Below are 14,991 nucleotides of genomic sequence, written 5' to 3'. Positions count from 1 at the left end.
ATGCCATTGATGCCTCACATGAGCTATCCCCAGGAACTGACTGTGAATGGGACATTACCGAATCGGAGGGAACACATTCTCTAAACAACCCGCTAATGAGATTCTCTCCCTCACAATGTCACAGCACCTCCAGAAGCCCCGAAGACTCTCTCTGTCTCTATGGAACCCCAGCTGACACAATACTTCCACAGATAAAATGTCACCAAACTAATCAATATGGATGAGCTGAGCCCTACTGTGGACAGGGCGACCCTCCTGTGGCCATTGTTTAACTGATGGATACTGGTTAAACATTGTTAGCTCTCTTTCAATACAGTAAAACTATCCACTGTAATTAAAACTGTATTGTCTTACAATCAGCTATCAACCTCTTGTATCCCTCTAAAACCTGGATATGCCTGTACTTTGGGGAAGAGGCTGAGACCCCTCTGTGTAGAGTGATGACCATTCTGTGTGTGAGCGATCTTTGGCTCCTTCCCACAATATCGTGAAATAAAAAAGCGGATCAATTTCACAAGGTCTGAGTAGGAGCTTCATTTGAAATTGGACAATTCTCTGGCAGGGCCCAGACTGAACACACAGCAAAGATGCTCACTGAAGCAAGAGGGAGAGTACTAAAGGAAGTCATTACACCTGTCCTTCCCAAATTTATTACTAATTGCTAAATGGTGACAATGGTCTTGTTGAAAATGTGAGCGTTGAGCAGCTGGGATTTATCGTCACAGCTAATGAAGAGGAGTTGAAAAGCCTGCAGCACTCCCAATGAAAATTACCTGGTCCTGGCAGGATACAGCCTGGATTGCTGAAGGGAGCAAATTGCAGGGTCATTGAAAGAAATTCTCCGAACACAGGATTAGTGCCAGGGAACTGGAGGATTGCAAATGGGACACCATTGTTTCATAAAGGAGCAAAGGTTAATATTGTTAGGCTGGAACCTCGGGATTCCAGTCTTTGCGAGTTCTTTGGAAGGAGAGACTGCACCAGCTTCTTTAGTTTGGAGCAGAGCACGGTTTATTTTACAGAATCAAAACTGGCAAACTATACAACAAATTCTACAGCATGCAATTCGTTGGAGAAGGCGTTCTGCTTTCCCCTTTGGACTTGGCTCAATTATACTTTGCGCTGCCAGGAGTTCCCGGTCAGTTCTCCCTCACTCGTCCCCTCATTGGTCAGTACACCTGAGAGCGAGGGGGCCTGCGCCTCTATTGGCCGCATCGAGGTGCCTGTCCAGCTCCCGCTGTGCCGGACAATGGTACAGACATCCTGGGGTCGGCAGTTCCGACCCTGCAATCAATAGTCCATTGTTCAGAGTATCAATCTCATTACTATGTGTCTGACAGGCTAGGTGTTTTCCATAACAGAGTCAATGGTTTTCCGCAAGCGAATTAACAATCATTATTACTTATCATGGGTTTCGATGGGATTCTGTTCTAGTAGGTACATTAACAGATGCTTTAGCAACCATGTACTCCAATAGCGCAATTCACACCGTTCGACAGCTACCGGTTCCTTTATTAGTCATGAGTTCTCAATGGGACAGTCTGATACTGGCTGACATGATCTAATCAGCGAGGAATGTTACTTCAGACAGGTAGCCCTGCAGTTGCTAGGTTCTCCCCCATGGCTGTGATTAACTGTTTGGGGACTGGAACTGGTAATGTCTGCTGTAGCAATAGTGCTACCCTCCCTAGCCCCACTCTAGGCAATCTGATGGTGTATTCTCCCCAACATTCCCTCCCTTGGCCTCTTTTAGAGGCTACACACCCCCCATCGCAATGCCCGCGTAACAAGGTACATACAGAGAATTTAAACAAAAACATGCAAATCCAAAGTAAGGTCCCGCTCCGGGAGGGCTCCTCTGCAAAGGTAACAAAAGGACAAATTAATCAATTATGGTAAAACGACAGACAGAGGTCGAGGAAGTGGTGAAGGTATGAAGGTATCACAGATTAGTACAGTAACGGGCAGAAGAGTTCTAGAGGGGAGAAAGAAGAGCAATAAATCGGCTGGGGGATTAGGTCTGCAGTCCACGGAACACCCAAGTGTAAATTTGTGAGGGATACGAAATGGGGCACTAGTAGCGGTCTTGTTCTCGGCAGTAATCAAAACGCAGCGAACAGGTGTACTGTGGCCTGGGTCTGGTGCAGAGCAGAATGTCTCATAGAACCATCATGAGTCGCAGACATTGGTGCGAGCATTGAGTATGACTCGAACGTAGGGCCCCACAGTTTGACTGTGCCTGCTTTAGGTAGCCTCTCATCTGAGGAGGCCCACCCGTCCTTGGCTAACCAGTCATCAATCCTTACAGCGAAGGGTGGTGGCCAATGGCTGTTCCTCGTGGTCGTTAGGCGAATCCGTTGATAGAGGCCATGCGCTATGATGGTTAGGCGAGTCGCCGGGGCACACAGTGTTCCCTGATGCTGGCATGTAGCGGACAGTGCTAGTGTGCACGTTGCCAATGATGGAAGGGGTATCTGGACAGCAGACCGACCCACCCCAGGGTTAGTACGGGGTAGGGGGAGTAGGAGTAAACACATACAGATAGAACCCTGCTATCTGTCCGGAACAGAGGAGCATGAAAGGTAGTCGCCAATGTGTGTACATTAGTCAAGGCAAGAGCACTGTTTTAGAATTAGTACAACAATAGTCCCCCTTGCCGTTAGAGAGAGCGTCTGACCGGTAGTGGTGAGCAGGATGCAAAAATCGTTGAAACCGCCAAGGTTAAGCCGACTCGAGGAGTGTACACAGAAGCAACCGTGAGTGCGTGAAGTAACTCCCCCCACCGCCCCCCAGGCAGCAGCTGTGTAAACGGTGGACGTAGGAAGGCTCAGTGGGGTATGGCTGCAGGGCAACGCGACGGATGTTACGATCGGGGCCCCGCCAGTTGCCAGACTCACACCAGGGGGTAGAATGGGGAACATGCAGGGTCACAGCGGAAAATCGTAGACTGTATTGTGCGGCGTCCGCAGTGATGCGGCCCGTGTTATATGGGGATCTAGGGGAACGTGGCCCTGAGGGGACGTAGCGGGCAGCCGGTGTAGCACCACCGCCTGGTAGGCGGGTGTGGAAGTGCTCGTTCCCGAGAAAAGTTAGTACTGAGTAGCATCAAGAGCAGAACCGTGGCGCACCACCGTGGGCGACGCGATCGGATGAACTCGAAAGAAAGCCATTGAGACCGCTGACATGCACCGGAGAGATAGTATTTAGTACGCCTGCACCCGTAGCCCATTCAGAGGTGGTAGTGCATCATTGGAGAGAATAACCGCCAGATCCCCACTCGCCTGGCTTCCCATCGGGAGGCGTGAGTCACTTAATGCAACCGGCCGCACGGAAAACCGGCTCCACGGTTCATGAATGGAAGTCACCTTACAGCATGTATTCCATATGTCCCTCCCCGTTTGTAGGAGATCACACGCAGGCTGTCGTGTACTCAGAGTTGGTGGCGGCGCAGGCATCTGTTGAGGAGTGCAGAGCCCAGCATATGGGGGGTTCGGTTGAAAAGTAATGATACCACATTACATTTAAACCAGGGAGATGGGGCTGCAGAAATGTGGTGAAAAGAGTCCTGCCCTCCCCAGGGTGACATTTGGTGAAATCAGCCAGAAAATAAAAGCATTGTATTTAACAACCGCCATTAGCACATTCCTGTGAAGGCAGAGCCATTGGGTGAGCTGATCTCGAAAAGCTCCTTGCTATTAGACTCAACGGACATCACCATGCCAGTACTTCTGGATGTGAAGTCTCATCTAGTAAAAGGAAGAGGGGGCCAGTGCGAAATGTCCAATGCATTCACTAAGATTGCCCCCCACCCAGTTGTGCAACAGAACTGGAGAAACCAGATATCAATCAAGACAATGAGAGGAAAAAAAAATGAAGGTAGGCCTAACCCCTAACCTTTCTCACAGCCCATGGACCTGTACGAAGCTGTCACCTAAAAAATAGAGTGATCCCAGTGTGAGGTAAAAGGAGTGGTTCCGTCTAAAAGGAAGAAATAGTACCTTGTACAAAGGAGTGCAGAGCAATTTGTGAACTCCAATCAGAGAGAAAAAAAAAGGTCCCTGACCACTGGCTGCCACAGAAGGCAATTGAAACAAGGGGAAATAGATCATCCTGTAGGGGAATTGTTCGTGTTATTTTTAAAGAGTCAGAAAAAAGCGAAAAAATGCAGCCACCCCACTGATTCAGTATTGGGAGAGGTAACTGCGGAAAAGCAGTCACGCAAAAAGATACCAAGTAGCAGCATTTCTTAATCAGAAAAAGGTGAAAAAGCAAACGTGCACAGGCTGTGGAAGACATTCAGTAGGAAAGGCTGCGGCCAATTGGGAAATAGCACTATACAGGGCAGATAGATTCCGGGACAATGATGAAAATGCAAGATAGTACGAGTCTCGGTTATAGCTTGCCGTGCATCTGCACTAGCAGCTGCAGGCGCAAAAACGTCGTCATGCACATGAAATAACCAATGTTGGAAAGTAAAAATATCCGGTCAAGAGCTCTACCGAAAAAATAGGGTGACCCCCTAGAGGGGTCAAAGGATTGACAACAGTTAAAAGGGGAGAAATAGTACACCGTATAGGGGAAGGCAAACTATGACCACTGTCACCACAGGTGATTAAAACAGATTGTCGTATGCGCAGGTTACTTCCCTAGGAGGCAAACCGAAAAAACAGGAGGAATATAAAGTAGGTAATCAGTTCAGATGAGCTGGACATGGGTGAATGCACCACGCATCGCGCAGGAACTGTAACAACTGCAGCGTGTACACTATGTAAATGACAAACCAGAAAGTTGTCGGGTGTGAGATCACGAACATACAGGGTCGGCTCTGTTGCAGTATGGGTGACCCGTGGCAACAGGACAATAGAGCAGCTAAATTTCCACAGTGTGGTTACGAAAAACATGGCGCAGGGGGCCCCCTAATTTCTCAGGGTGCGCAGCATAACTCGCACGTAGGGGAGAACCCCGAGCTGTTCGTAAATATTGTTGAGAGGTAATTTAAAAACACAAAGGCAACTCAGAAAGCATGGGTAACATCAACAAAAAAGGGCGAATTGTTCCCTGCTCTTCCCAGATATTCATGTACGTCCTGCCCGTGTTTTAGCCTGAGGGTCCCCCATGCGTCCAGGGAGAGGGTGGTGGGGAAGCTATCTGGTGGGGACTGCCGTATAAGATTTCAGAAAAGGTCAAACAAGGCCGTCTCGTCTGTCCGTGGTCCTAAATTATCTCATGGCAGGTTTCTCTCTCAAAAGTCGCTATGTGACCAGGGGACCTAATTCTCCTCCCCCACACTAGTGGCGAGGAGAGGCGCTTGGACGGTTGGCCTAGTAGCAACGGCCCCCTTTAGCGGGCTACACCCTTCCTCACGACCCGCAATAATCTCCCCCTCGTCCAGCTGGGAGGTGATGTCAAGAGGGGATTCGAACTCATTACCCTAGGTGGGTTCCCCAGGGCCAAGGTTGAAGACAAATTTAGACAAAATGCACGTAAAACATCAACCACGAGCACAATCTTACTTTTACGACTACCCGCCTGCTCGCAGCAGAATCCATGGTGAACAAGGTGGATCACTCAGGACAAGGGTCAGTGAAGAAGCTAGAGAGCCAAAAGCATTCCCAAAATACCAGCAAAGATATCACAGAACAGACCTCGTTCGGTGTTGACGGACAATGACCCTATCACTACGCAGAGACGTAGGGCAAAGCAGGGCTCTGTTACGCCCCCTCATTTCCCACGTCCCTGTCGGGCTCAGTCTCCTGAATTGAATTCAGGGCAACGTTTGGCCTCCCTGACCTGGGGCAATGGGGGAAATGGTGCCAGTTATTGTCATCCTCCCTTCAGACCCTGCACCCAAGTTTTCCATATGTTACCGCAGTCAGGGGCCCACCAGCGGTTGTGAACGGACTTACTGCCTTGGGCAACTCTCACATGCGTTGCCCCATGTGTTTTCAGCCCGTTCAGTATAAGGGATGGTGATGATTATGGAGAGGGGGCCTTTGTCACGGGGACCCTGGTGAGTAACGTAAAACTCTGGGCAATTAGGAGATTTGCGGTGGGACGAAATTGGACTGTTTGCCTGAGGGGACTTGTCCCCTGAACGAGATACAGAACGAGAGGTGCAAGTATAATCCTTGTGTGTGCAAGAATCTGTGTGTGTGAAGGGCCGTGTGTCATAGCCAAAAGAGAGTGCGCAGGTGCTGCGTATCTGTGTGAAACAGAGAGTGAGAGCCACAAGGGGCTGCTCAGCTAGCAGAGAGGTTAACACTGTTCTAGCTCGAAATCATCTGATTGTTAGTGAGTGGATGTGTGAGTGTTGTCAGCTAGAGCTTGCACCCCCCTTTTTGACTGTGATATTTATGGATGTGTAACATGATCTTAAAAGACGAAAGAGTGCGCATGTGATTGTAATGAAAAGATGAATGAGCGCGCATAACACTTTAACGTAAGGGAAAATCTGTGGATCTGAGAGAAAGGATGAAATGGGTGTGTAAGATAGGTCAGTAAAAAAAAATTAGAGGACATAGGCGGAAAGATGAATGAGTGCCCCCATCTCGTCATAAAAGAATCCGTGAGCATGAGCGTTGAACAAATGGCTGAAGCACCCATGTCGGCGGACAAAAAATGAGTGACTGGTCGCGAGGAAAAAAGATGAATGAGCTAGGCCAAACCCTTTACTGTCTGCTGAGTCGCAGGTCCCGGTTGGAGACCTGAGATCTGCGGCCACCGGGAAAAAAGGAGGAATAGGCAAAAATAAGTGGGCTGGGGGATGTCAGAGCCTAATGCCGGCTTCGATAATGCCGGGCAAACAGCGGTCGCATGAAAACCACTTTAAAAGGGGCGAGTAGTAGTGGCCACTGTGCCACCGTATGGTAATGCTGTACTGCGCATGTTGTTGTTCGGTATTTTCTATTTAAAAGTAAAAAAAAAGGGTACAACCTGTCGAATAAGATGTAGTTAGAAGCATGATTCATGTCATCATCATGATAATTTAAGAAGACCTTCCCATCGGATTATCCCCTGGACCAGGACAATCGCGCCTACGTGTCCCTCCGATGTAGTGATGGCTTAGTGGTCGACCTGTTAGGGTCGCAGACCCCTGAAAACGAGTAGCCCCTCCCAGAGCGAGCAATCCCGCTGAGAGTGAGTTGACCCGCCAGAACCAAGCTGACCCCGGGACACCCCGGGATTTACCGTCTTAGGACGGCACAACCGTAGTGGTCCGACAATTAAATGCTCCACCATCCCTTACTCTGTCACCTTTCTGTACCCATCTCTACCTTTTCAAGTAAAAGAGTAATTAAAAATGATAGTGGGGCAGTACACAATGTTGGGAGGACAGAAGTCATTAACCCTAAAAATCAATGTGAGTCCACAGAGATAAATCCCAGCCCGTTAAATCCAGGGAACAAAACTCACATACTCGCAGAGCTGCAGATCTGCTCCTGTTTGCTGGACAGCTTTCCACGCTCTCTCTCTCTCTGAGGCTGCCGGTGCAGGTCCGCTGCACCCCGATGCCTCGCTGCCGACGTGGTCTAGCAGGTCCAGACCTGGGAGCAAGTGTTCCTGCAACACTCCCGTTCGCCACGTCCGTCAAAATCACAGCACTCACTCTTTCTCTCTCACTGGGCCGGCCCCACACTGGTTGTCACCCGCATACATGCCAAGCCACGCATACTGTCGGTGTCTCTGTATCCCCGTCTCAGCCTGTCGCAGTCCCCTGCCCTCTGTCTTAGTAACATGCTCCAAGGCTTTACAGCCTCGGCGGTCCGAGATCAGGTCCCCCATGTCGGAACTCCCCTGATGGGAACCGTGATAAAAACAGAGCATCTTTCAAAACCTGACCTTCGCGTGGCAGATCTCTGCTCTTAACAACCGGTCTAAGGCAGACGTCTGTGCGGATAACCCTGTTCAGAAGATGAGATCCGACCTCTGTCCCCCCGGGGTTTGGTAGATGCTAGCAGCAAGTGTGTATAGCAAGATTCGTCGGTCTTAAGTGCTTCGTAACGTGGATCCAAGCAGTCAAGTGCGGTCAGCGCTGCAATAGTTAATCTCAGGAACGCGCTCGGCTCCGTAAGCCACGCGAATTAAACAGACAACAAGGGGCGCGCTCGGCTCCGAAAGCCGCGCAAATTAAACAGACAACAAGGGGCGCGCTCGGCTCCGAAAGCCACGCGAATTAAACAGACAACAAGGGACGCGCTCGGCTCCGAAAGCCACGCGGATTAAACAGGCAACAAGGGACACGCTCGGCTCCGAAAGCCACGCGGATTAAACAGACAACAAGGGACGCGCTCGGCTCCAAAAGCAACGCGGATTAAACAGGCAACAAGGGACGCGCTCAGCTCCGAAAGCAACGCGAAATCAAACAACAGGGGCGCGCTCAGCAGCGAAAGCCACGCGAAATCAAACCAGTTACAAATTAAAAGGTTAGTGGTAGCTTACCAGTCAGGATTCTGCGATGCTGCTGCCAAACTGATCAGTTTTTTGGGTTGGTGAGGTTCAGAGAGCAGACAAGAAACTAACTAAAGAAATTTAACTACTGGAAGCCTTAGGTTTAACAGGCGCTTCCTCACCTTAGAAGGTTTCGGCCGAAGATTGTCTGCCCCCTGACCCGCCAACGTGGCCAACTTGCCGTGGTCTCTTTCCCTTCCCGCGACAGGCTCACCAGATGTTAGGCCGGAACCTCGGGATTCTAGTCTTTGCGAGTTCTTTGGAAGGAGAGACTGCACCAGCTTCTTTAGTTTGGAGCAGAGCACGGTTTATTTTACAAAATCAAAACTGGCAAACTATACAACAAATTCTACAGCATGCAATTCGTTGGAGAAGGCGTTCTGCTTTCCCCTTCGGACTTGGCTCAATTATACTTTGCGCTGCCAGGAGTTCCCGGTCAGTTCTCCCTCACTCGTCCCCTCATTGGTCAGTACACCTGAGAGCGAGGGGGCCTGCGCCTCTATTGGCCGCATCGAGGTGCCTGTCCAGCTCCCGCTGTGCCGGACAATGGTACAGACATCCTGGGGTCGGCAGTTCCGACCCTGCAATCAATAGTCCATTGTTCAGAGTATCGATCTCATTACTATGTGTCTGACAGGCTAGGTGTTTTCCATAACAGAGTCAATGGTTTTCCGCAAGCGAATTAACAATCATTATTACTTATCATGGGTTTCGATGGGATTCTGTTCTAGTAGGTACATTAACAGATGCTTTAGCAACCATGTACTCCAATAGCGCAATTCACTCCGTTCGACAGCTACCGGTTCCTTTATTAGTCATGAGTTCTCAATGGGGCAGTCTGATACTGGCTGACATGATCTAATCAGCGAGGAATGTTACTTCAGACAGGTAGCCCTGCAGTTGCTAGGTTCTCCCCCATGGCTGTGATTAACTGTTTGGGGACTGGAACTGGTAATGTCTGCTGTAGCAATAGTGCTACCCTCCCTAGCCCCACTCTAGGCAATCTGATGGTGCATTCTCCCCAACAATACAGCAACCTGTATACATGTTAGCTCGGCATCAATAGTGGGATAACTGATAGAGGATATAATACGGACTGAGGTAAATACCCATGGATAAAAATAAGTTAATACCAGACAAATAACATGGCTTTGCCAAGAGCAGATCATGTCTAGAAAGAAACTTGAGTTCTTTGATGAGGTGACACAGGCAGAGAATGAGAGTACTCCTGTGGATGTTATATATTGGAACTTTCAAATAGCATTTGATGCCACACAGCAGGATGGTTCCCAAATTAGAAATGTCTGGGACTGGTGAGTCCTCGGCAGCACGGAATTGAAGTTGGTGAAATGATAAGAGACAGGGTGGAGCTGTAGGTGGGCATTTTCCAGTTTGGAGCTGAGTTGGAATTAGTGTTTTCCAGGGATTGGTATTCAGACCCTTGCCCCATCTGATTGAGAGATGGGTGTTGTTGCAAACTCTCTAAATGTGTCGATGTTACCGCGATGGGGAGAATTGTGACTTGTGAGAATAGAGTCATGCAGCATGGAAACAGACCCTTCGGCCCACCCAGCCCATGCACACCATGTTCCCAAACTAAACCAGTTCCACCTGCCATATTAAGGCCCATATTGCTCCAATGCTTTCTTATTCAGGAACTTATCGAAACAAGTTGGTCAAAACGCACAGATACCCGGCAAATGGATGTCAATGCTGAAAAATGTGAGGGATTGTATTTTGTTCCAATAAGTACAGACAGAAACCACAGGCTCAATGTCACAATTTTGAGGGGAATACAGGAGCTGAGGGACTGAGGGGACCATGTGTATAATTCTATGGAGATTATCCGGCAAGTGGCAAGAGCAGGTAATAAGGATTATCGGTTCGTTGGGTTTATAAACAGAGGGATAGAACATGAAAGCACGGGAGTAATACTACACCCCTGCAAATTATTGGTCAGGCTACATTTGGATTATTGTACTCAGATGTTGGAACCTTATACAGTGTTTCCACGAGTTTGTCTGTCAGTATCTGGATGATAGATTACAGAGTTATACAGCACGAAAACAGACCCTTCAGACTAACGTGCCCATGCCGACCAGATTTCATAAAGTGAGGGAGTCCCATTGGACAGCGTTTGGCCCATGTCCCTCTAAACCTTTCCCATCCATCTCCCCATCTGGATGCCTTTTCAATGTTGTAACTGGACCTGTCTCCATCACCTCCTCTGGTGGCTCGTTCCACACACGCACCAACTTCTGTGTGAAAAGATTGCAGCTCGTGTTCAGTTTTAAATATTTCCCCCTCACCTAAAGACAAAGGCCCTGCCTGAAACTGTGTAAACCTCCCCTGGTTTATCGGAGCAAAATGGAAGTCCTCACATTTATCTAAATCAAACTCCATCTGCTATTTATCGGCCCACCAGACCAGCTGATCAAGATCACATTGAATGCTTGGATAACATTGTTTACAGTTCACTATATCATCAATTTTGGTGTTATCTACAAACCTACTCACCACATCTTCTATATTCCCATACAAATCATTTATATAAATGACAAACAACAGTAGACCCAGCACTGATCCTTGCAGCACACTGCTAGGTGCAGGTCTCCATCCTTAACCAAAACCCTCTCCCACCACCCCGTCTCCTACAATCAAGCAACTTTGTATCCAGTTGGCTGGGTCTCCATAGACCCCATGTGGTTGAACATTCCTAACCAGTCTCCAATGTGGAACCTTGGTGAAGACCTTGCTAAAGCCCATGTAAACAATGTCTCCCGCTCTGCCTTCATGTATCTTCATGGTCACCTCTTCAAGAATCACAATAAGGTTTGTGAGACATGATTTCCCTGGTACAACGCCATGTTGGGTATTCCTGACATTTCCAGAATTGGAAGGTCATTCCAACCCACGTGGTGAAGTTTCCAGAAAGGAAAAGTAGTAAATATGGTGTCCTGGGAGGAGCAGAAACCTGTTTTGGACTCATCTGTGGCAGGGAATATGTCCTCACGGTCATTCTCTAGTTTAGATGGAGAGTCACAAGACAATCCCTGATCACAGTATCATGGGAATTTGTAGCTCAGGTTGTGGATGAGATTGTTGACTTGCTCACTGAGCTGACAAGTTTGTTCTCAGACATTTCCTCACCATTCTAGGGAACAGAATCAGTGAGCCTCTGGTGAAGCATTGGTGTTCTGTCCTGTTTGCTGTTTAAGTGTTCGGGTCTGCTGGGGTCGGTCGTGTCATTTACAGCTTTGCTGCTGGTTCTGTTTCTGAGTGGTTGGTAAATGGGGTCCAACTCGACATGTTTGTTCATGGAGTTCCGGGTTTGGTGCCAGGCTTCCAGGAATTCCCATGAATGTAACTGGCGTGTCACAGGATGGATACGTTGTTCCAGTTATACAGTCACAGAGTCATACAGTCCGACAGAATGGAGAGAGACCCTTTGGTCTAAACTGGGTCATGCTGACCAAACTTCTCATCGATACTCAGCCCATGTCCCTGCACTGGACCCTTCTCCATCTCATCCTTTCCTATCCATGTTATTGACCAAATGCCTTTTAAATGTTGTTACTGTACCCACCTCACACACTTCCGCTGGTAACTCATTCCATTTGTATACCACCATCTGTCTATAAACTTATAGAGTCATAGAGATGCACAGCATGGAAACAGACCTTTCGGTCCAACCCATCCATGCCGACCAGATATCCCAACCCAATCTAGTCCCACCTGCCAGCACCCGGCCCATACGCCTCCAAACCCTTCCTATTCGTCTCCCCATCCAAATGCCTTTTAAATGTTGCAATTGTACCAGCCACCAGCACTTTGTTTGGCAGTTCATTCCATACATGTACCACTCTCTGCATGAAAAAGTTGCCACTCAGGTCTCCTTTATATCTTTTCCCTCTCACCCTCAACCTATGCCCTCCAAATCTGGACTCACACACCCCTGGGAAAAGACTTTGTCTATTTACCCTATCCAAGCCCGTCATAATTTTGTAAACCTCTATAAGGTCACCCCTCAGCCTCCAACGCTCCAGGGAAAACAGCTCCAGCCTGTTCAGCCTCTCCCTATAGCTCACATCCTCCAACCTTGGCGACATCCTTGTAGATCTATTCTGAACCCTTTCAAGTTTCACAACATCTTTTCAATAGGAAGGAAACCAGAATTGCACATAATATTCCAACAGTGGCCTGCCCTTAAGGTCCCTTTTATTCTTTCCCCTCTAACCTTAAACTGATGCCCTCTCGTCCTCAATTTCCCAACCCTGGGGAAAAAAAACCTGATGCATTCACTCTATCCATGCCTCTTATGATCCTACATAAGATCCTTCTCTAAGATCCCCCCTCACTCTACTACGCTCCAAAGATGAACGTTTTAGCTTGTCTAACCTCTCCCTGTAACTCAGACCGTTGGATCTTGGTAGCATCTTCATACATTTCTTCTGCACTTTTTCCTGTTTCATAACATCCTTCTGACAGCAAGGTGACCAAAACACAATACTCCAAGTGCAGCCTCACCAATGTCCTATAAAACTGCAACATAACTTCCCAACGTTTATACTCAATGCCCTGACTGATGAAGGTCAGTGTGCCTAAAGCTTTCTTCACTGCCCTCTCTACCTGAGACTCCTCTTTCAGAGAACCATGTACCTGAACTCCAAAGTTCCTCTGTTCCACTGCACTCATTAAGGCCCTACCATTCACCATGAAACTCCTGCCTTGATTTTATTTTCCAAAATGCAAGACCTCACACTTATCTATATTAAACTTCATTTGTCATTTTTCAGGCCACTTCTCCAGCTGATCAAGAACCTTCTGCATTTTCTGATAACCTTCCTCATGGTCGACGATATTATATTATCATCTGCAAATTTACTAATCATGTCTAGAACGTTCTCATTCAAATTATTGATGGAGATAACAAACAGTAATGGGCCCAGCACTGACCCGTGAGGCACTCCGTAGTCACAGGCCTCCATCTGACAAACATCCTTTCACTATTACCCTCTGCTTCCTACTATCAAACCAATTGTGTATCCAATTTGCCAGCTCCCCCTGGATTCCATGCGATCTAACCTTCCAGAGCAGCCTACCACGTGGAACCTTATCAAACGCTTTACTGAGATTCATATAGACAAGTTCTACTACCCTGCCCTTGTCAATTTTCCTGGTCACTTCATCAAAGAACTCTGACAAATTTATGAGACTTCATTCCCACACGCAAAGTCATGCTGACTACTCCTAACCAAACCCTCTCTTTCCAAATGCATGTATACCTTATGTTGAATTGGGGTCGTTCATTGTCCGTGTGTCTGTCCAAGTGATAACTGGTCATGCCTCTTGGTTGCTGGTTGGTGTTCATGTACCCTGGTGGCTAATTTCCTTCCTGTTTGTTCTATGTCGTGCTTTTGACAATCTTTATGTGGTATTTTGTCTCAATTCACCCGTGTTGTTGCTCTCTTCTTCCTTGGTGAATTGCATGCTGGGAAGGATATTGTTGATGTGTTGCTGGGTTTCCTTGGCATCAAATGGACAGATAACCACACTCCAGCAAGAAACACTATGTGGCAGACTGGCCTGTCCATTCTATACTGCATTGCCATAGTTAGACAAGAGTCTGCCTTTTGAGGCACAGTGGCTCAGTATTTAGCACCTGCTGTCTCACAGCGCCAGGGAGTTGGGATCGATTCCAGCCTTGGGATAGTGTCTGTGTGGAGTTTGTAAACTCTCCCCGTGTGTGTGTGTGTGTGTGTGTGTGTGTGCGTGTGTGTGTGTTTGTGTGTTTCCTCCAGGTGCTCCAGTTTCCCGCCACAATCCAAAGATGTGCAGGTTGGGTGAATTGGTCACACTAACATTGCCCGGAGTGTTCAGGGATGTGTAGGTTAGGTGCATTAGTCAGGGGTTAATGTAGAGTAGTACGGTAGGGAATGGTTCTACTTAGGATACTCTTCACAGAGTCAGTGTGGACGTGTTGGGCCAAGTGATTCCCCTCTTAGGGAATCCACGATTCTGTAATCCATTTGGAAAGTAATTGATCATCCGTCTAGAGAATCTCCAATGGAACATATGTCTGAGCATGCAATGAAAGTAAAAGTGTGTTTTTGAGAATGCAAATAAAACAAAACATCATCATTCACAATAACATGTTTTATAAAATTATCATATCATATTAAAATACATAAAGTACAGGAGTAATGAATAATTAATGTCTGAACTTTGATCTAGGTTTGGCTGACAACCAACTTATCTAACTGTATAAGAGGCTGGAATATTCTTTGATGACCTAATTGGTTAATTGGAGATGTTTCATTCCAAACAGCCTGACGTTACATTCATATATTCCACCCGGGGACATCGGACCTGATAGTCATTAAATATGTCAGGTCACCAAATCAGACAATGTGCCCAGGTTTCTGAAACTCAGCCTTTTTTCAATCATCACAATAGAGTCCTCCAAAACACAACTCACACACTGACTGGATTGTACCTTTCCTACACTGTTTGTGTTTTGATTGTTTCTTGAATCATTTTGAT

The sequence above is a fragment of the Hemiscyllium ocellatum genome, chromosome 32 (assembly GCF_020745735.1).
Source record: "Hemiscyllium ocellatum isolate sHemOce1 chromosome 32, sHemOce1.pat.X.cur, whole genome shotgun sequence".
Lineage (NCBI taxonomy): Eukaryota > Metazoa > Chordata > Chondrichthyes > Orectolobiformes > Hemiscylliidae > Hemiscyllium > Hemiscyllium ocellatum.
This window is presented reverse-complemented; position numbering follows the sequence as displayed.